The 22,836-nt window shown below is 42.3% G+C and overlaps 1 long non-coding RNA gene across 1 annotated transcript; it reads right to left on the bottom strand.

Moving 5' to 3' along the window:
• Window positions 1-6: 6 nt before the first annotated feature.
• On the bottom strand, window positions 7-20,621 carry LOC135711737 (uncharacterized). Its single transcript, XR_010518503.1, has 2 exons — window positions 20,295-20,621; window positions 7-140 (listed from the first exon to the last, which is right to left on the bottom strand). It is a non-coding gene; the product is annotated as an uncharacterized LOC135711737 (long non-coding RNA).
• Window positions 20,622-22,836: the final 2,215 nt, after the last annotated feature.

Genomic DNA, 22,836 nt, shown 5'->3' on the forward strand with positions numbered 1-22,836 from the left:
TCGTGATTTGTTTTTTTTATGGCTTTGCAAGTCGTGTGTATGAGCACTAAGCAGCAACGGTGTGGAACGCGTTCACTTAAAATCAGACCGTCGGATCGTCAGTGTGTTTGTTTTGTTCGAATTGCTGCCGTTGGAGATGGCTGTAAAAATAAGAAAGAAAAAAACATGCAAAAGTGAGGAAACATGTTGCCTATGTTGTATGCGCTGGGTGGTGTCGGTGTGTGTTTTGTTTTTATACTCTGCTTGGCAAGAGTTTTGCTCTGTGGTGGAAAGAAATATACATGCTCCTCTTGAGAAATGGACGAAACGGTTGGTGGTGAAAACATCACTTAGTGATTCTCGAGCCGTCGATTATTGTATTTTAGGTATCAACTCTAATTATAACGTCATAATTTAAAATTTAAAAGCAGAAATGCCACGTGAAGGATCAACACATATATATTTGTATTTCAACCAGAACAATATTCATGGAATTTAGAAGAAATTCCATAGTAATTCATTACGAGTGGAAGTAGCTCCACTATTTTGCGAATACATCAAAGAAACTAATAACTTATTGTACGCCATAATTCCTTCCTTGTACCATATCTTTGATTTTTGATTTTGATTTTGCGAGACAAAAGGGGGTCTTATGAAGGCCAGATCTCAAGTCTCAAGGCCAAATTCCAGAACTTGAGTGGAACATGGTTCTCACGTCAGACTATAATGTCTAAAATGAACCACATGCCCCAACCAACCCCTAGAACGGCTCCCATACACTCTCCATGCTGAATCGTGAGTCCCCCCTTTTCCCATATCATTACATGCAAAATAATAACCCGATGCAGGTCAATTGAATATGCCTAATTGAATTAGTTGCAATGATAGTGTTAACAGTAATGACAGTATAATATAGTAATTTAATAAAATGAATATTTACCTGTTAATAATGATCGAGGTTGGTGAAAAGTATGGGAAGTTGTTAGTAGATTTTACCATCACATAGTTAGTCGAATCCTTGGAAACCATCATCCCCGTCTTCAGAGAAACCTCTGAAATCCAGGATGTTCAGTTGCTCATCGCTACTTGAATCGCTGAGAGTAACTTCCGAGTCTTCGTATTCTGATTCCACCATTTCAGTGAACAATCTTGTCGTGGCTGATTTGAACTCACTTCTGTTATTAGCCACCTCTTGCCAATAATCCACCGATCGACCGCTTCTTTCTACATCCTGCCTTGCGCTGGTTTTCCAAGAGAAGCAGGGTCTTCCAACTTTTTTCTTCTCCGGGATCCTATACTCTAGGGCTTTCCTGATAATCCCCTGAGGTGCGTTTCTAACGACGTGTCCATAAAAGTTTAGACGAGAAACCCTGATTTTATTGTTTATGGTTCTTCCTTCCAACTCCCGTACAGCTATATACTGTGAATCAGACTGTTCATTGTTCGGTGAAGTCTCTACATTGACTAATTGTTGTTCTTGTGGTTGTTGCTGCTGTGACTGTTCCATGTTTTCAGATTCTTCTCCTTCACGAGACCCTGCATTACTCCTGCTCAATCTTTTTAGTGTAGACAACATCGTGCTCTCCATTCTACGGAGGGAGTTCCTATTACTTTTGAGTACCGTTGCCACTTCCATTGAATACGTCACTACCGGCGTTATCAAAGCGTGATACAGTTTCTTTACCACAGGCCATCTTACTGGGTGTTGCCGCAAAAAACCGCATAGTGTATGGAAGGCTTTGTATGCTTTCTTTATTCGATCTGATGTTGTCTGTTTCCGGGTTAGACTGCTGGTAATCGTTGCTCCCAGGTATGCCAGTTTCGTTACTAGGGTTAGTTTGTATTTTCCAAAATCATATGTCTGGTCTGGGTTAACGTTCCTTATATTGTACGGGTCCCTAAAAAATACTTTGGTTTTGGAGGTATTTATTTCCAAACCAATCGATGCTAATAATGGTTCCAATACAGATAGCAGATGTTCGACTTCGTCAATATTTTCACACAAAAACAGCATATGCCAGAATGAGCGGTAGTACGATACTCTCTATATGCTCCATATTTAGTTCTGGAATAAATTCCTTCATCGTGACAAGTACGTGATGCAACATGATAACAAACAAGATTGGGCTGATGGGGCAACCTTGTTTGATTCCTCTTTTCTTTCGTGTTATTTGCGTGCGTTGGCCATACCACTGCAAGGATGTCTCTTCACTCAAACACGCCTTAAGAATCCTGTTAACCAATGATTCGGACACGCCCATTTCCCGCAATATTGGGGAAAGCTTTGACACATCGATTTTATCAAATGCTTGCCGAAGGTCCACAGATACTATAATGACGGGTTTGCCTTTACGCCATTTTTCATCCAGTATCCGTCGAAGTACAAAAATCTGGTCCGTAGCGCTTCTTTTTCGCATGAAGGCCATCTGGTAATCGGGAATCTGCGGAAGTTGCTGTTGTACTCTGTTCAGCAATATTTTTGCATACAGTTTATATGCTACTGAGCATAATGTAATTCGCCTGTAGTCATTTGTCGATTGTGGGCTGGGTATTTTTGGGATTGGTATCTGTATTGTTGTTGCCCATGACACCGGGACTTCGTTGCTCCGAAAAACGTCGACTAGTAGTTCCACTAATTGATCCAGTAGGTTTTCAGATCCGTGTTTCAGCAATTCAGCTGCTATTCCATCCAGGCCAGGTGCGGAATTGTTACGCATTTCTATTATTATTCTTATCACCTCGTCCTTTGTAGGGTCTGGTCCCGGAGAGCGCTCGTCAGTTTCATCAGTTAGCTGAATATCTGTCCCCGCTCCTTGTTCTCGTAGCCTCATCTCCCAGTCTCTAATATACCTGAATGTTTTCACCATTTTATCTAATCCATTATCATGTTCTGTTTCTTCAAGAAACCTGTTGATTTTGTCTTCGAAATGTTGTTTAAAAGCATTTGCTTTATCGCGTCTGGCTTCCGCGCAGCTTTTCTTCAAAACTGGGTTCGACCGATCCAAAATAAGTTTGTGATGAATTTGATCGTACCGTTTATAAGCTTTCTCACGCCTTGGAGTCATAAGAGATGTGGGACAACTCAAGTGAGATTGTGCTGCTGTAGTCATAGCCGTAGCTATCTTTTCCCATTTAATTCCTTCCTTGTACCATATCAAAGCAGATTGTTTTCCATGATGTGAGAGGGGTCACCACAAATCTCGCGTAACATTTGAATAGGGCCTATGATCAAAATGTAAACAAACCGATTTTTGATACCATTCTGTAGCACTGGTAATTAGCTACCAGTCGTATAGGAATGTTCCGCATTATCAATAAAAATCATTAAAAATAACTTGATTTTAAAAACGGCCGATCCACGAAATTTTTCCAATCATTCATGCTAAAACGGCCTAACCTCGGGCCTAACATATATTTTTTTCGTTCGATGAGGTTCCATTCATAAGCCTAGCGACGTAGAAGGGCCGATGATTGAAAAATTTCAAATCAAAGCTAGGCGTTAAGAAAAGGCTTAGCAAAGGGCCTACAATTTATGATGACAAGCACAACGGCTTAACAAAAAGGGCCTAACCATTTAAAGATCCACAAAAAGGCTTATTACTGTGATATTAAATTTTTATCGATTTTCATGTATTTTTGAAAACGTTTCGCATGTTTTGGATGCTGTGTACTGAGATATAGTTACTATTGTTATTGTGAACAATATAAATGTTTAAAATACTTCAATTTAATTATATAGGAATTAAATACTGGCGGAAAAATTTACAATTCATTTTCTGGATTGTTTACATTTTGGACATAGGCCCTTTTCAAATGTTTCGCGAGAAATCATGAACATGCATATGGCAATTTTTCGTAACATTATGAAAACAATTCAGTTGTAAGAGAAGACATGGCAATTGAAAACTTAAGAGACATTATTCTTGGAATATCACATATCTGTTGCAAGTCAATTTTCTCGTTGACAATCGTAGTTGTTATTCACATCGTCGTGATTTTGCGCTGTTAAATTTGATGATTTTTTTATCACACAAGCTATCGTTCTTTGTTTTTCCCGTTCTGTACACTTGCAAAATTTTACCGGTTGTTAGTGGAAAGTGCAGTTCGTTGTGATAATCGTCTATTTGGAGCATATCAAGCTGAACATTGCATTAGGTCCTAAGTAACATTGACCGATTCTCTTCGTCGACTTTCTCTTTGTATCCCCACGGCCATCTTAAGTCATTCTCAGGTATTTTCAGCACACATATCGATAAAAGAAGCTTTCATCTAGCATCTAATACGACAAACAACAAGAAACGGTTATGTGTTCATGTTATTAACTGCCGTTATACGCATAAGAGTCCCACGGTGCATAAGGATTGCATAGAACATGGGACAGTTATGCATATAACGGCAGTTAACGAAAGAGAAAGTCGACGAAGAGAATCGATCAATGTTACTTAGGACCTAATGCAATGTTCAGCTTGATATTCCGTGTTGTGAAAACATTGAAAAAGTTATCTAATCGGTCATCTTGAAGTGTTTACTATTGTTATTGTCGATAACAGACGCTCTGCAGAATCCAACTTCTCCTTGCGTATTAGAGCATCTTCACCGCTGTTTCTAAATTAGATTTGGAAACTGACCCATGCGCCTGTGACCAATGCTCTAAACCAGTTAAGGGCAATGAAGAATCCGTCTCCTGCATGGCTTTTTGCGACTGGATGATTCACCTGAAATGCGGCGGCACAAAGTTGAACAAGGCTTTTCTGAACATTGTCCACACTAGCCCGAACTTGTTTTGGATGTGCAACGAGTGCGCGAAGCTGATGAAATGTGCCCGGTTCAAAACTGCTGTTTCGTCGTTTGGTAGTGCGATTAATTCAGCCCAGTGGCAGGCGCGTAGGCAACATGTTATACCGTGACAGCGGGCCCAGAACTGCAAAATAAACGATTTGAGCCCGGGACATGCTGCCTACTGTCAAACGCTGCTGATGGTATAGGCCTTGTCACTGGCCTGGATTAATTCTATCACCGAGAAACTGGAAATCGCACACGCTGAGCTTGAGAAGGAAATGACTAAACAAGGACAGCAGATCGCTCAACTATCGAAACGAATCGCATTGACAACTCCAACACACTTGAGATCAGGCGATCGTATGCGTCAACCATACGCCATGAAAACGGCGCCGCGATGAAGGCTTGCTCACCAGCAAACCACTTGTTGGTGGTACTAAAGTAGTAACGGGTGACAATGTCTTTACCGAGGTCCTTACTGTCCCTGAACCCACCGAGCTGTTTTGGCTGTACCTTTCTCGTATAGCTTGATAGGCTAGGGATCGGTGAAAATCTTTTGAGATGGTTTCGTAACTTGATGGACAGTAACTTTGGGTACTTGTCGCTCAGCAAGCTTCTGTGTAAAGTCCGGTATACCTCAGGGTAGCCATCTGGGACCGTTGGTATTTCTCCTTTACTTCGACGATGTTCACCATGTTATCACAGGGCCACGATTATCGTTTGCAGACGATCTGAAAGTTTTTCTGCGCATCCGTTCACTCGCCGACTGCCGTTCTCTCCAAAATCAGATTGACATCTTTGCTGACTGGTGTAGTCTAAACCGACTGGTGGTCAACCCAGCTAAGTGTACAACCATTACTTTCTCACGCAAGAAACAACCGAATTATTTTCAACTACAAACTTCTTGGCACGACTATCGAACGGGTGCATTGCGTGAAAGACTTTTTTCTGGACTCAAAGCTGACATACTCACACCATATATCGTATGTCGTCGACAAAGCGTCCAGAACCATTGGCTTTGTCTTCAAGATTTCTACGAACTTCACAGACATTTACTGCTTGAAATCGCTCTTTTGTTCTCTCGTACGATCTACGATGCAATACTGCTCTGCAGTCTGGAGCCCGAACTACAATAATGGGGCCGAGCGAATTGAATCTGTGCAACGACGTTTTCTTCGCTTCGCACACCGTAAGCTGCCTTGGAGATACCCACTTCGTCTTCCAAGCTACGAGAATCGCTGCCAATTGATCAATGTCGAGCCGTTACGTATCCGAAGAGATCTTTTCAGAGCCTTAACCGTCGCCGATACTCTGCAAGGAAGAATCGACTGCGAAGCAATTCTGCAACAAGTGAACATTAATGTTCAACATCACTACGCAACAGTCTTATGCTGAGACTTCCACTTCTTCGAACTAATTATAGCTTAGGGAGCGCTATTTACGGCTTGCATCGAGTGTTCAACCGAGTAGCGTCGATGTTCGATTTCCACTTGATACTGAATATGCTTCGCCGAAGATTATCTGCCTTTTTTGCTGACCGAAGACGCTTGACGCCCAACAGCTAAGTGTAAAATTTAAGACTTATACATTTTTAGTAACTTGACAATGCTTTCCTAGTTATTTTCGTTTGTAACTGTAGTATATGTAGTCTGTATAATCTGTACTTTTTTTACAACACATCATTGGGACTATTTCTAGTCTGTTGATGCAAACATAACAAATACACAAATACATCCTAGCGTGAAATCGGGATCAATCGAGAAGCTGGTCAAATGTTGTGCCGCTAGTTAAAAAAGGATCCTACATAAGCCGTATGAGTTACATATCGTACAAAGTCGGATTAGCTCCCAAACTACGTGAAGTTGCTCTTATATCGGATACATGGCCGAAAGGAATTTTGTTCCGCGAATTTGAAGACGGTTCAAAAAACATGTTGATGTCTCGTTTGAACACGCCAACCATCACGACCTCTCCTGTTCCGGGACCTTCCGAGTTCTAAACTCCACTCTCCGGACTAGACCCAGTATGCTGATTCAGAATTGGATGCCGCGTTATGAATTAGAACGCTGTAAACCAGAACGCACTGCCTGTCGCATTATGGGAGACCTCGAACCACTCGATCCAGTGGCGCTGTTTCCCGCCATCAAAGTCGTTCTATTTCCTGCCATCAGCGTCGTTCTGGACCTGCGGTCGAGCTCGGTGGTGGAGTCTCCCAGTCAGGGCTGAAAAAATCACTAAAATTCATCAAAGTTCACTATGGATGAAAAAATCATTTCATAGTGAATGCTGGTGATTTTTTCATGATTTTTTCAACTCTGCTCCCAGTGTTCCAGTGCAACGCCTCAAGCATGTGCCGGCTATTTCCAGTTGAGAAGCACTACTGATACTGCTCATTCACAACATCCGCTTTACTGTTCGAACAATCCTAATTCATCTCCGGGACGCACAATAGACCGCTCTTTGGAAGCTCTTGGTTCCTCCAGCCCAGTCGTGCCGATTCCTGCCAGCGTTCAGCATAGTCGTCTTGGACCTGTGGCTGGATATGAATCAGGAGTCTTCCACCTTGCCTCTACAAGCAAGTACAATCAATATATTGACTATTCACTGCCTGATGCCGATCAAATTTTCAGCACTATGTTAGTCCTTGTGATGATGCCTCTGTAACTCCCAATCCTGGAAACCCGGAACGCACCGTAGAAATTCCCATGGAAGCCCCCAATCCCTCCGTCTCAGTCCTGCCAACAGCAGCCTTCGTTCATCATAGTCGTTCCGGACCTGCTGTCGGATGTGGAGAGGGGGTCTTCCAACCCACTCACTATGGCGAGTATCCAATGAGACTTGATGATGGTCAGTTATTGCCTGATGTATCTGTGATTTCCAGGGAGAGCAGTCGTTCGATTCCTTGCCGCAAGCAGGACGTCGTGATCTTCTTCCAAAACGCCGGTGGAATGAATTCTGATGTAGCTGTCCGTGGCGGGTTGGAGGCAAAGGCCATCGAGAACGATTCATGGAACTATGTGGAGTAGGTTTGGAGAGCCATCAATCTGGGTGATCGCACACTATTTCTATGCGCTCTGTACATTCCACCTGATCGAGTCCGGGACAATGAACTCATCAATACTCACTGTCGGTCAGTTTTCACAGTTATCGAAAGTGCCACTCCAGTTGATGAGATATTCATTTTTGGTGACTTCAATCTGCCAGGCGTTTCGTGGAGTCCATCTCATAGCGGATTCCTGTACCCAGATCCTGATAGCTCTACATTTCACGCAGGAGCTATTAGCCTTCTCGACAACTACAGCGCAGCGACGCTTTCTCAAATTAACCATGTAGTTAACGAAAATGATCGTAGTTTGGACCTCTGCTTCGTGAGCACACAGGACAGGGCTCCATTAATTTCCTCGGTTTCTTGTGCACTAACTAAGTTAGTTCCACATCACCCTCCTCTAATTGTCACTGTTGAGGACAAACTCGTGCGTGATTTCGACGACTATCATGCTACGGTTTCTTATGACTTCCGTAAAGCTGACCACCGTAGCATCATAGATGTATTGTCTAGCATGGTATGGGAGAACATCCTTGATCCAGATGACGTTGAGGCTGCAGTGCAAACCTTTGCACATGTCTTGGCATATGTCATTGACAGACACGGCGCGAAAAGAACTCACCACAAAGTGTCTCACCCTCCCTGGCAGACGAGAGAGCTACGTAGGTTGAAGTCAATCAAGAGAGCAGCATTGAGAAGATTTACGAAGTATCGCACGCTTCCTCTGAAACTACATTATGTGAGCCTGAATCACATGTACCAGCGAGTCAGTCGTGAATGCTCTTCAAGTTTCCAACGAGGCATCCAGCGCAAACTTAAGCTACACCCGAAATCCTTTTGGAGCTACGTCGTCTATGGAATTCAACGGAGAAGTTGCTGCCACCGTTCAGGATATATGCCACCTTTTTCCGAAAAGTTTGCCAGTGTATTCACTAATGAGATACTAACTAACGACCATATTACCCTGGCTGCCAGGAACGTTCCAGTAAATGATCAAACGCTGGGTGCAATTGATGTTAATGCTGAGATGATTTCTAAGGCCGCGACTCTGCTCAAGTCATCCTTCATTCCTGGACCTGATGGAGTTCCATCTGTATTTTTGAAGAGACATATTGCTAGATTGTTAACTCCGCTTCTCCGCCTGTTCTGAATGTCTCTCTCCAGTCTCCAGTGGCATATTTGCATCTTGCTGGAAATGAGCTGTAGATAACTTTCAAGGAATTACCGTTGCTGTCCCATTGCAAGCAGTATTTGAGTACTGATCAACATGGGTTTACTGTCGGCCGCTCTACAACCACCAATCTGCTGTGTCTCACATCGTATATAACCGAAAGCATGTCGGATCGGGTTCAAACGGACGTTATTTAGTCAGACCTATCCGCAGCATTCGACAAGTTGAACCATACTACACTGGAGTCGCTTTTTACGCGGGTGATACGTCCCGCGTAAAAAAAAAACCGCGTAAATTCCGGAATCCGCGTAAAAAAAAAACCGAGTAAATTCCGAAATCCGCGTAAAAAAAAACCGAGTAAAAAAAAAACCGTGTAAGAAAAAACCCCGTTAAAAGCGATATACCGCGTAAATTCTGAAATCCGCGTAAAAAAAAAACCAAAATCCGCGTAAAAAAAAACCGCGTAAATTCCGGAATCCGCGTAAAAAAAACCGCGTAAATTCCGGAATCCGCGTAAAAAAAACCGCGTAAATTCCGAAATCCGCGTAAAAAAAGCCGTGTAAAAAAAAACCGCGTAAAAAGCGACTCCAGTGTATTGCGATTGCTAAACTCGGCAGGCTCGGTGTGTGCGGTAATCTTCTGAGTTGATTTCGATCATATCTTACCGATCGGCAACTAAAGGTTGCCATAGGAGATTGCAGATCAGCTAGCTTCTTCGCCACATCAGGTATACCTCAGGGAAGCCACATGGGGATCGTTAATTTTTATACTATACTTCAACGACGTGCATCTGGTCATCGAAGCTCCTCGGTTATCATATGCAGATGACCTCAAAATCTTCCTACGAATCTGTTCCATTGCTGACTGTCACTTTCTTCAACGTCAGCTGAATGTATTCGCTAGTTGGTGCAGGTTAAACAGAATGGTAGTGAACCCAGCCAAATGCTCCACTATTACGTTCTCACGAAAACAACAACCGATAACATTTAGCTATGACCTGCTTGGCTCGACAATCGAACGCGTAAATCAGGTGAAAGACTTGGGTGTGATCTTGGATTCGCAGCTTTCATTCAAGCACAACATTGCATATGTTGTTGATAAGGCGTCAAGAACTTTAGGGTTCATTTTTAGGATAGCTAAAACAGGGTGTCGACTCAAAGTCGAAAATAAAATTCCCTGACATTCCCTGACTTTCCAGTCGGTTTACAGAAATATTCCAGTCATCATAACTTCGTTATTTTAACCTAAGAAGCTACAAGTAAGTTTTCGAAGATATCAAGAATAGCATACTCATGGCACGTACTACAGAACTTGATACAATTTTTACAGAACATATGACCGACTACCTACGAAGGATGTGAATCGGCCTAGGGCTGTAAATACATATTATAATATAATAATAAATAACTACTGCTCACAACTAGGCTCACTATGCATTACTAAGTAATAATAGGAATATTTAATCAATGTCACCAAGCTCTCAATTTGTGTTCATAATTTCACAGCCAAATAAAAATCAACCCGTAGACGATCCTTTCTCTTAACATATGAATTATAGTAAAATAGCAGAGCAGTGATTATTCTTGCTTTGGCAACCGAACCTGAGGATGCACTGCTCATGCATTAGTCAGTTTCGTACTCTCTGGAACTCCATATGACAACCACAGACATGGCAAAATAATTTAAGTTTAATTATCATTAACATTTTTTTCTCTCAGTGAGTTCACATTACAACGAGAAATTGCAAGTTGAATATGTGTTGATTTTCATTGTCGGATTACTTTTAAAAATGTTTATCATTTGAGCAGAACAATTTTCTCCTGCAAACTCTCGGCTTCTTTTTGAGCATCTTGAGTTTTCGGAATCGAGAGCTTCTTTCATACGACGATCCTTGTCTACATGGAAAGCGAGTGCGATTTTTCGAACTCGCTGAATAAGTTTACTCAAAATTTGTAAGTTTTCCAACCCGCCTGCATGAGTAACACCATCATAGATCTGACGTCGCGCTACGACTGAAGGTCCAAACGCAATGTGGGCGGAAGCGGAACGGAAACGGAAAGTTTGACAATTGTCACAAATGACATCAAGTTGCCTAACCGCATTCGATTTGATTCTAACTAGTTTTCAATCCGACAAATAGGCTTACGCTGTCATTGCGCTTGGGCCTTGACTCTTCCCTCATGTTTTCAAAAAGATATTCTGCATTTACCGAAAAACCTCTCTCTGCATTGGCGTTGCCATGCGATAAGCAGCAAATCATTTTCACAACCAACAATAGTTCTGAATACGCCGACCAATAACCTGTGCCAAAAAACGTCCAGTCGTTGCTTTTTGCGATCTTATTGATCAAATGTGCATTTACCTGTGCAATATTGTTCAGATGATCAATATTAATGAACCTTTCCATAATGCCTCTAACCATTTGAGACATCGCGTTGCACAAAAAAGACACCATAGGGTTGTCCGTCTGAAATTCGCATTGAAATGGCTCAACTTCGACACCAACTGATTTGAAGAAACCTACCACGTTCAGACAACTACAGAGTTATAACATGTTATAACGGTTGTCAAATAATTGCAACACAGAAACCACCATCAAGATAGTGCTATAACATGTTATAAATCTGTAATCTGAACTTACTATTAGCCATCAGCAGCGAGTCATTCAAACCGTTTTTAACATCTTGTTAGGAGCTGACGTTTTGTCTTTCTGGACGCCTTGAATAAATTTTCGTATTTGCGGAGTAATTTTGATTGCGATCACTGCTGTCAGAAATAGTGATTTTAGTAACCATGTCGAATAAATAAGTGACCAAATAGTGACTTAAAGTTGTAAAAATAGTGACTAAAAAGTGACCTAAGAGAAGATACATCAAATAAATGTTTGATGTTTTAGACTTATTAAATTATTATCTCATAAACACTTATGTACGATATGAACCTTTAAAGCGACATATTCAATAGAAACTTTATAACCAAACCCACAGTATTAGTCACGGTGTCTATTAATTTCAAAAATCTGGAAAACCGGGAATCTTCAAGACATTTTTTGTTTCCCTAAAATACCTGGAAGTCTCAAAGAATTTAAAAAATTTCTTGCTAAGGAAAATTTAATGAAAATAATAAATTTTAAAATACAACCATTTATTTTTTCTCGATATTTTCATTCACACTTTGAACTTTTAAGATTCACAGTGGATTAATCTTCAGTATAAAATAAATTAAAAAAAATAAATATATTTTTTTTTTGGTTTCTGAAGATCACTGTCTTTCTGTAACGTTTCCGAAATTTTTCTAAATTTATGGAACTTTTGTGCTCCCGAAATTTTCATGGAATTAGAACGAAATAATTAATATATTTCTATGATTTTCACTGAAGTTCTCAAGATTTTTCTGAAGTTCATAAAACTTCCCTTAAATTATCGGCACTAATTTAAAACTTCTTCAATAGTCTAGACTTTCTTGGTGTCTAAACGATTATTGAATTTCTTTAAAGTTATCTAGACTACCCTGAATTTATCAGTATTTTTTAAGAACCCGCAACTTTACTGAAATTAATTAATGTGCCTTGTAGTTTCGACAATGTTCCTTAAGTATTATAACCATTATTAACACTCGCTTTTCGCTGAACTTATCGATGCTTGCCTGAAGTTCTCTAAATTCGTTTAATAATCCACCAAATTTTCTGATACATATTCATAATTCCCTGACGTTTTAGGATCAATCATAGAATTCTTGGAATACCCTATAATTCCACGGAACTCCTTGTAAGTTGCTGCAAATTTGCTGAAGTTAATGGGATTATTCTGAAGCTATCTGATCATCCTCGAAGTACTCGGAACTTCGCTGAATATCATTTAAATATCTAGAAATATCTAAATTTAGTTCTCTGGAATTTCTAGAATATATCACTGCTTGCTAAAAGTTCTCGCTTTTTCATTAATGGAACTTCGTTTATGTTCTCTAACCAACTAAGCTAAATTTTCACATTTTTTAAGTTCTTGAAATCTCCATGATATAACACCCTTAAAATATTCTCACGTTTTCCGGATGTTCATAAAATTCCCAGGAATTCTCTCGAAGCCTTGCTGAAGTTTTCGGAAATTCACTGAGCTTCTCGAAACTTTTTTAAGGTTTCTAATATTTCCTTGAAATTATTTGAACGGCCCTTTGATTCTCTGATCTGTCTTGATGTTCTCGAAGCTTGATTTTTTTTTTTCCTTTGATTTGTTTTTTCCGTCGATCTTGTTTTCCGTGCTGAGCACCAATGCTACCGACGTGCCAGGAAGGCAGCTCCCACAACTGGACCCTACCTATCGACCCATCAACTCATGAACCGGGGACCAACGGCTTTACTTCCCATCCGAAGGAAGGCGTGATCAGAGATGTTATGCCTCAGAACATCCCGGCGGCGCCGACTGGGATTGAACCCAGGCCTGCTGGGGTGAGACGTAATCACGCTTACCACTACACCACCGGCACCGTTAACGCTAAAAAAGTTGAAAATAGTTACTTATTACAAGAAAAGGTGACTTTAGTGACTTGGCCTTAAAAAAAGAGACTTTTTAGTTACTGTCTTGAAAAAAGTGACCAAGTCACTAAAAAGTGACTCGCTACCAGCCCTGCCTCTGAACAGCAGCACTATTTTCCAACCATCGGTGACCGCAAAACTTTAACTGGAAAATGGTAGATCCAGAATACATCGTGATAAACGCTCGTCTTGCTGGTACAGCTTTGAAGATATTGTAGATACCACGCAAATATTGGACAACATCCCAACTGATACTGCGAACACTATCCTTGAATGCATTATGCAAAATAAACAGCCCACAGCTTCTCAGATCTATCAGCTTCTCGCCACATTTTTTTACCTCTAGCTTCAATTCACATTGGGCCCATCCATGGATACTTGCAGTAACTGGCAAGGGCGTCCATAAACGCAGCGAGTATATCTGATGCCCGGGACATTGACGTCATGCATTGATAAAATTTCAAAGATTGTTTTTATGAGTTCCACACATGATTTTTTGCAATGTGATCAACATAATTTTTTTCCCTGACCTACACTAAAATTCCCTGACATTCCCTGACTTTCCAGATCATAAATAGAATTCCCTGACATTCCCTGACTTTCCAGGTTTTTCCAGGTAGTCGACACCCTGTAAAAACTTCACTGATATCTACTGTCTAAAATCTCTCTATTGTTCGCTTGTTCGATCGACGCTTAAGTATTGTTCAACGGTTTGGAACCCAAACTACAACTGCGTTGCGTAGATTACCTTGGAATGATCCGTTTCGATTACCCAGTTACGAAAGCCGTTGTCAACTTATCGACCTAGAACTTCTCCGGACTAGAAAAGACACAAGCAGAGCCCTAACCGTGTCCGATATCCTGCAAGGAAGGATAGATTGCGAGGCTATCCTGAGGCAAATTGACCTGAATGTTCAACCCCGACCGCTTCGTAATAACTTTATGCTAAGACTGTCTCTACGTCGCACAAATTATGGAGCATACGGTCAACAGAGTTGCATCTGTTTTCGACTTTCATCTCTTCCGTGATGCGCTTCGTCGAAAGTTTTCTTCTGTTTTTCGCCGGCAGGAGTAACTGGCTATAAGATATATGTTTTTAATGTTTTTTATGTTATGGCCATGCTTGAATGTTTTTTTTTACCATAGTTGATAAGGTTAACATCATTGGGGCTTCATCCAGCCTGTTGATGCAAAACAACGATAAACAATAAACAATAAAGTCACCCTGTCAATTCAGATGTGTGTTTAAATTGGTTATGGTGAATAATACCATTAAATACCGGAATCAGGGATTCAATCGAATGTTGAGGATATATTCTTCGCAGCAATTTATGATTTCGTATGTTTGATGGCGAGGTGACTATAAGGCACATTGATTATGTCAGAATTAGAAAAACTATGAAAATTTTAAAATTAAAACTTTTTTACTTGTCCAATTGTCAGACACAATAAACAGAGTGTAAACAACAAACGCTCACGCGACAAACGTTGATATATTTATGGAAACTCGCAAAGGACTTTAACAACGCGATGGTCTTTCCTGCCTCCTGAACAACATTGCGCTAGAAGGTATTATGAAACGTGCGAGCTTTAACATGCGAGGCACGATCTTCAATAAGTCCAGCCAGTTCATTTGCTTCGTTGACGTCGTGGACATAGTCGGAAGAAGTTTCGAGCCGTGGCGGAGCAATACACCGGGCTGAAACGTGAAGCAGAGAAGGTTGAATTAAAGGTGAATACGTCGAAGACAAAGTATCTGTTAGCTGGAGGAACCGAGCGCGATAGGGCTCGCATAGGCAGAAGCGTGACAATCGACGGAGATGAGTTCGAGGTGGTGGATGAATTTGTGTACCTCGGATCATTGGCGAAAAATTCGTAGACGCATAATTGCCGGAAGTCGTGCTTACTACGGGCTCCACAAGACCCTGAGGTCGGGTAAACTTCACCTCCGTACTAAAATGTACCATGTACAAGACGCTGATAAGACCGGTAGTTATGTACGGGCACGATGCTCGAGGAGGACCTGCAAGCACTGGGTGTTTTCGAACGACGACCATCTTTGGCGGGGTATGTGAGAACGGTGTATGGAGGAGAAGGATGAACCACGAGCTGGCGCAACTCTATGGCGAACTCAATATCCAGAAAGTCGCGAAGGCTGGACGGGTACGATGGGCGGGACACGTTGTAAGATTGCCGGACAACAATCCCGCAAAAATGGTCTCTGCCTCGAATCCGGCCGGTAAAAGACGCAGAGGAACACAGCGAGGAAGGTGGTTAGACCAAGTGGAGCACGAACTGAGTTAGTTGGCGTAACATTGTGACGCAGGGGCAATCCTGATGGACGTCGGACCAGGAAAAGTAAAGTAAGTAAGGCAACTGGCGGAATCGGAGAAGATTACTATCCTTGGTTGCTGTTTCCACCAGTATTTTGTAGAACTGCCAGTGACCCGTCATGGAAGCCTTGTACCTCTCAGCGCAGTGGGGGTGGTACAGGGGTCTTGCAACTCGACGTCGAAGGCAAGTATGATGATTTAGTGTACTCGATTACTCCTGATTCGTTGCAACCAATTCCCGCCAGCCTTACCTCATCAACCATCACAAGTCAACCGGACACTGGCCTCATAGAAGCCCTTGTGCCTCCCATTGCAGTCGAGCCATTTTGCGTGTGGTGTAGTGCAGGAGTCTTCCCTGCACCTCCTTTAGCTCAGTCGGTAAAGGCACAGCTACAAAGCAAGACCATGCTGGAGGTGACTGGGTTCGATTCCCGGTCCGGTCTAGGAATTTTTAGGGTTGGAAAATTTCTCGACTTCCCTGGGCATAGAGTATAATTGTGCTTGCCACACAATTATACTAATGCAAAAATGGTACAGGCATCGAAAGCCCTCAATTAATAACTGTGGAAGTGCATCTAGAACACTAAGTTGAGAGCATGCAAAAAGCTTGTTATGCGAGAAAGAATAAGAAAAAGGAGTCTTCCAACTCGACACCATAGGCAAATCAAGTTCTGTTATCGATTCAAGGACTCCTGATCCGTTCATTGTTTTCAGCCAATATTCTATTGCACCATCTAGGCATACTTCGCAAGTTGCTTAGACTCTAGGGCGAATTGAAACTGTACCTGCTCCAGCAGACTTGCTACTGTATTCTCAGAACGTCGGAAGGATCAATAGCTCTCTATCTGACCCTGAATCCCGAGCAAAGCTGGAGATCAAATTGAAAACAAAATTTCCTGTTATGATGTAACTTATTTTGAATACTCCAGTTGATCTCATTTTGATTGACCTCACGGTTAACACAGCAAAAATGAGAGCAAACTTTTACACTGTTGAATCTGTTCCGCCTACCGCCGAAAGGGAGAAGAAAACGTCGACCTATCAGCAACGAGTAAACGGTCGGTGCTGTTCTATAAAAAATCCCCGCCGGAGCGTGATTAAGTTAACCCTAAACGTGAGGATTTCAAGCGCATCCGAAAACAGGTGTCCACCAACAATCAATCAGGACGAAGGATGGATAAGGCCCCAGCTTTCAGGGCGGAGGACTTTCCGTCTCTTTATGGACAAGCGAATTCATGGGTGCTATCCGCCCCCCCCCCCCCCCTTACTGGATTCTGGGGACAAGCAACAGCTCAAACAAATAATCCCGATCTGTTCTCAGCAGATGAACTGATGGAGATTTTCATCAACATGACCGGTGCTCTTCGTAAGTGCCGCAATAAGCCCAAACAGATCCAACTGCTCGGTAAGTTCATCATCCAGTATGATGTATAAACCGCTAACCATCGCTACCTGGAACGCTTGCTCTGTAAAAGCAAGATAGATTGAGCTTGCCGACTTCCTCCGCAAGCACAGCATCGACGTGGGTCTTCTAACCGAGACCCATCTAAAGTCCGGTGACAGCTTCTGGTTGCCTGACCACAACATTATCCGGCTTGATCGCACCAGCTCCAGGGGGGGGTGTATCGGCAGAAAGGGAATCAATTTCTGCACTCTGACCCACATCCGCACTTCTATCATCGAGGCCGTTAGTGTGGAGGTGGAATCACCAATTGGCAATGTCCGGTTTATCGCTGTTTACTGCCCACGCCAGTGTACCGCAAGCAACGGACTAGGAATCCAATTCAAAAATGACCTGACCGCCATCACCCGTACTAGCTCCCGATTCATCGTTGGGGGCGACCTGAATGCCCGCCATGCAGCTTGGAGGAACTACCAGAGGAACCGGAACGGATGTCTGTTGTTCGACCACGCACAACATGGACTGTACACTGTGCAGTTTCCAGACGAACCAACTTTTATCACTCCGGCGGGAAATCCCTCCAGCCTGGATTTTTTCCTGTCGAACATCGGACTATCAAAGCCGGAGGCGCACAACGATTTCAGCTCCGACCATCAACCGGTGATGACTGAAGTCGGTGTCAACGTGGTTCCTGCTAGAAGCTGCCTGCGTAAAGACTACTACCATGTCAACTGGGTGCAGTACGGACGAATGGTGGACAGCAACATCGATGAAAATCCACTGCTCGACACCATAGATGACATCGACCGGGTGTTGGAAGGACTCCAACAGGCCATATCCGTGGCTGATGTGACATGCGTTCGACACCCAATTATTGATTCGGTTGAGAAATGTGCGTAGACGCCAGTTTCAGAGGACTGGAGACCTGGGCAAAAAACGTGATATGGCCGATCTGAACTGGCAGATTGCTTCCAGAATGGACTTACAGAACCCCCGAGCATAGTGGACCTCTGCCAAATAGGTAAAGGTATACGAATCTGGACTTACGGTTTTTCGTATAATTTGCACAGTCTGCTTTTATGTGAAAATCCAAGTTTGATTGTCTTCCTTTCCAGTTCGAGGTTTAAGTGATGAGATGTCGGAGAATTTATTTAGTTTCGGTGAGACCCTTCCCTTTCTCTCGTCTGTCTGAGGAATTCACCTTCTGCTTTCGCCATGGGCATTAAGTCTGGCTCTCCAATGTCGTTGTAAGATTGACGAATGATTTCTGAATTCTTGCCTTCAGATTTGCATCCAGTTTTTCATCCATTTGGAACACATGACCTTCAGTGTCGCCGTTTTCGTTATACACTTCTTCAAGAGCAATACCTTGGTCGTCATCGTCAGCTTCTGATGATGATTCTTGAATTCATTCCACATATCTTTCGTCATCTTGTAGCATCGAATTAATTGATTTTGGCCATCGTTCACAAGAAGAGCAATCGTAGCCTGATGATTGCCATCACCTTTCTTCCAGGCATCCGTTCCACGAACTCTCCCTGAATAACAGTGTCGCAACTTTGAACCGCCAAGTTTCACTACAGTGGAATTTTCGGATCATAGTCCTCAGCAAGTGGTACATTATAACCAAGGAAAATTAGGTCTCGGAAAAAGGTATACTTCTTTACGCAAGAGGAGTGTCTACGTAGTTTATGAACAGCGCATTCCAAAATTGCTCTAGAAAATATTCTTCCTTTCTCATATTTTTTTTTTTTTTGTTCTTATCGTTTCGGTAATTTAAACCGAATTCTGAATGACCTATTTCCGTCGGCTGTTACCAACGTCTGCACATACTAATAACAACGGCATTGTTTTTCTCTAATCATTTATCAGTGCCATACAGACATTAAACCTTTAAAACCCGTAGGTGAATACCTCGTATCTCGAAACGTATAAAAGTTGAAACCGAAGTTTGTGTGCTCGCTTATCTCATCACTTCACTTTTCGATGCAATATCAGCGCCAAATGTAAGCAATATCTAACGGGTTCGCTTGGCTGGTGGCCCTACCTAGTTTTCACGATAAACGAAACGCACAAAACCGCCAAGGTCAGTCCGTACGTACATTGTTTATCCAACCAAATGCAGTAAACAACATCATCTGATGTGGGTCCCACGCTAAGACGGTCGTTCCCGAAAACAACGCACATCCGTTACTTTTGCTAGAAATCCACAAACCTGCCACAAACGCTGAAAATATTATCGCGACCCATCACACGATGATGATGACGACGGTGGCGACACGATGGCATGAAGGAAAATGGTAGCCATGCAGCAGGGGAATAAAGTAAAAATATAAGAAGCACCACCGTAAGCTCAGTCAAGAAGTAAAGTGGCTCTATCTCCCCCATTTTCTGCTTTCGTGCGAACATTGCGTATACGACCAACCAAATTGCCTTATCCGTGGGCTCTCTGACGTTTTCCGTTGACTGCTTGGTATGCAGCAATCAGCCCACCACTCTACTCTTCTGCTTGTGCCTGTTTACGATTGTGTACTCACGGTTTTCGCGGATATTTTGGAAAGGTACTACGAAAAAAAAACTCCATTGCCCTATCTGTCAAGACGTTCAGTAGCACTCTGCGACGTCTGCGACAGTGTTTCATTCACAAATACACCGTTCTGTTTACAAAATGGAATCCCACACCAACACTACCGCGCGCGGCAAATCAGGTTCGAAAACCGTTTTTCTTTTGCTCGATGGTTCTTCTGTCAGTTTTGCTTCCCGAAAGATTTCACACGCACACAATCGAACAGCCTTCCATCTGTGGAAAGCAGAAAATGAAAACACTTCGATTGTGTACGTACCGGACTGACCGCACCAAACTCACTCACACTCTCACTGCTCACGCAAATCGATTAAAATCCCTCTGCCATGTACCCTGACTGGGTACGAGAGATTCGATTTTCCTTCAGGAGCACCATCTCCGATAACCCTATCGAAACGGAAAATCATTCGGTCCAATCGAAAGAGCAGAATTTTCCCAGCCCATTCCACCCAGTGCCATCGATCCGTACCTTGATTTCCGCTCAGATTATGCTCCGTCAATTTTCTTTTTCGAACGTAGCGATGGTTCGATGCAAGCAGCAGCAGCCATTCATGCCGTTCGTTTTGAACGAACGACGACCAGACAGCAGACCCAAGAATGGACACTTTTTTCAAAGCACTTTTTCCACTGCTATTACGTCGCGACCGGACCGAAAAATATCACCAATCGATTCAGCACGACCGTAACTTTACACTTACAACACTTTTAACAAATTTCTCGCCGTTTTTCAGCGTAAAAATTGCACTTCATTTCACTGCCTTCGAGAACCGTGATGGAGAAGGTGATTCGTTTTTTCACGATTATGGATGGTGTGAATCGAATCGACGGGATTTTTCTGTTCCCTTTTCGTCTCTTCTCGTGCGATGGCGGTGGTGAGCAGAGAACCAGAAATGGCATTCACCACTAATCTGCCATCTCTTTTTATCCCGTGAGGTTTTGCTATCGATCTCACCTGGTTCTGGTTTGGCACCTCTCCGGCAGTGGTGAATTCAAAGCGAGAGAAGGGAAATTTTCGAATTCAAAATGCAGTTTGACTGCAGTGGATGCCCAGCGTTGGTACAAAGACACGTTTGGACTTCGACAATGATATCAAAAATATCCCACAACAAATCCACGGTGACGTCACTGCCTGAAGAAGAAAAAATTGGCGGGCGATGTTGACATTTGTCTCTCATACAAAATGCAAACATTACCGGCAGGGGAAGTCAAAATTTTCGTCAGTAATTAGTAGTTATGTCAGTAGAGCGAAGGCTCATCCCCTTTCCTGTGGTTTTGACTGGTTCCTTTGTCGTCCAGACTCAATGAGGTACAGAGAGAGGTGAAGCAGATCGTGAAATATGGTTGTTTAGCAAACCAAAAAATCAACGTAAACGCAAGTAGTGACGTCACTAATTGCTTGTATCGTACAGGGGTTTTACTCACACAACTTAACCGATTGCTTCACCTCGGTAATCCAGCTCATTGGTCCAGACTCACAAGATTTCAAACTGACCTTTCTCACCTGTCAGTTTAAACCGCAAAAATACAAGACCAAGCGTATGTTGGAAATTTGTTGAGAAATACCAGAAGCTGCACGAGTTTGACATTATTGACTAAGCAGGGATTGGTTTCGTACGGTTCGCAGGGACGATTTCAGCGAGGATTTAGGCAAAACTGAATTGTGACGAATTATAAAGAGAAAGAGAAGGATTAGTAATTTCCATTTAATTGCACTACAGTCGGAATTCACTCGCTGGGCTTTTAATTGACAAATCCATGTTTCAATCGACCACCGTGACGCTGCAATCGCAGCGGTGATAAGTTCGAAATAATGTGTCAAACTGAATACATTTTTGAAATTTCAACCAAAAAACTATTATTTTCTATTTATTCTAGCGAGTTTCTGTGGAAGTCAAAGCATGATCCGAGCAAAAAAGTAGTGCTCTTAATAATGGTATGAAATGCTGGATTTTAAAGTGTTTTATTTCGAAAATATCTTCCAAATAAACAAACATCATCCAAATCACCCGATTCGTCAACCGACTAAATCTATTGCCACTTGTAATTAATTTCAGTCGGCGTATTAATCAGCAGATTAAATCGTTTTTCGTCTGGTGCTACACCGAGCAATCGGCCTATTTAATAGTTTTTCGTCGATTGATTTAGTCGGCCAACTTTGTCTGTTGTTTAATCGGCAGATGATTTCAAACCTTAACATGTTTTCAGTAATTTATAAGTCTTGAAGTAGCTTTTTATTTAAGGACAATGCATTACAAAATAGTTTTATGCATTTTGTACAAGATTCATCCATGCTGACAAGAAATTTTCATGAAATTACATTGAAATTAAATAATTTTGCAAACAATCAATGAAATTTTCAAGGGCTGTCACAGACTTAAAAGGTGATACGGTCAAAATTTGGTCAATATCAACTTGACGTATTTCTTTCAATTTTGCATTTAAAAAACCTGAACACCCCTCATTTTGAAGGTGTGTGTGTGTAGAATGTTGCTCCTATTTTGATTTTGGAATTCAATCTTCAGTTGTCAAAATGCCGTCCAAGCAAGAAGAGCAGCGTATCAAAATTTTGCTCGCGCATCGCGAAAATCCGAGCTACTCGCACGCAAAGTTGGCAAAATCGCTAAAAGTTGCCAAATCAACCGTTACAAATGTAATTAAAGTGTTTGGGGAACGTTTGTCGACAGCCAGGAAGTCTGGATCGGGGGGAAATCGAAAACCGGAAGCCGCTGAGACGACAAAGAGAGTTGCCGGTAGTTTCAAGCGAAACCCTAACCTCTCTCTCCGAGATGCCGCAAATAAGCTGGGTGTATCGTCTACAACCGTGCATCGAGCCAAAAAACGAGCCGGACTATCGACTTACAAGAAGGTAGTGACTCCAAATCGCGATGATAAACAAAATACGACGGCCAAAGCGCGATCCCGGAGGCTGTACACGACGATGCTGACGAAGTTTAACTGTGTGGTAATGGACGACGAAACCTACGTCAAAGCCGACTACAAGCAGCTTCCGG

Source organism: Ochlerotatus camptorhynchus, unplaced genomic scaffold (genome assembly GCF_037179485.1).
Source record: "Ochlerotatus camptorhynchus isolate MF236.1 unplaced genomic scaffold, CSIRO-AGI_Acam_v1.1 ptg000434l, whole genome shotgun sequence".
Lineage (NCBI taxonomy): Eukaryota > Metazoa > Arthropoda > Insecta > Diptera > Culicidae > Ochlerotatus > Ochlerotatus camptorhynchus.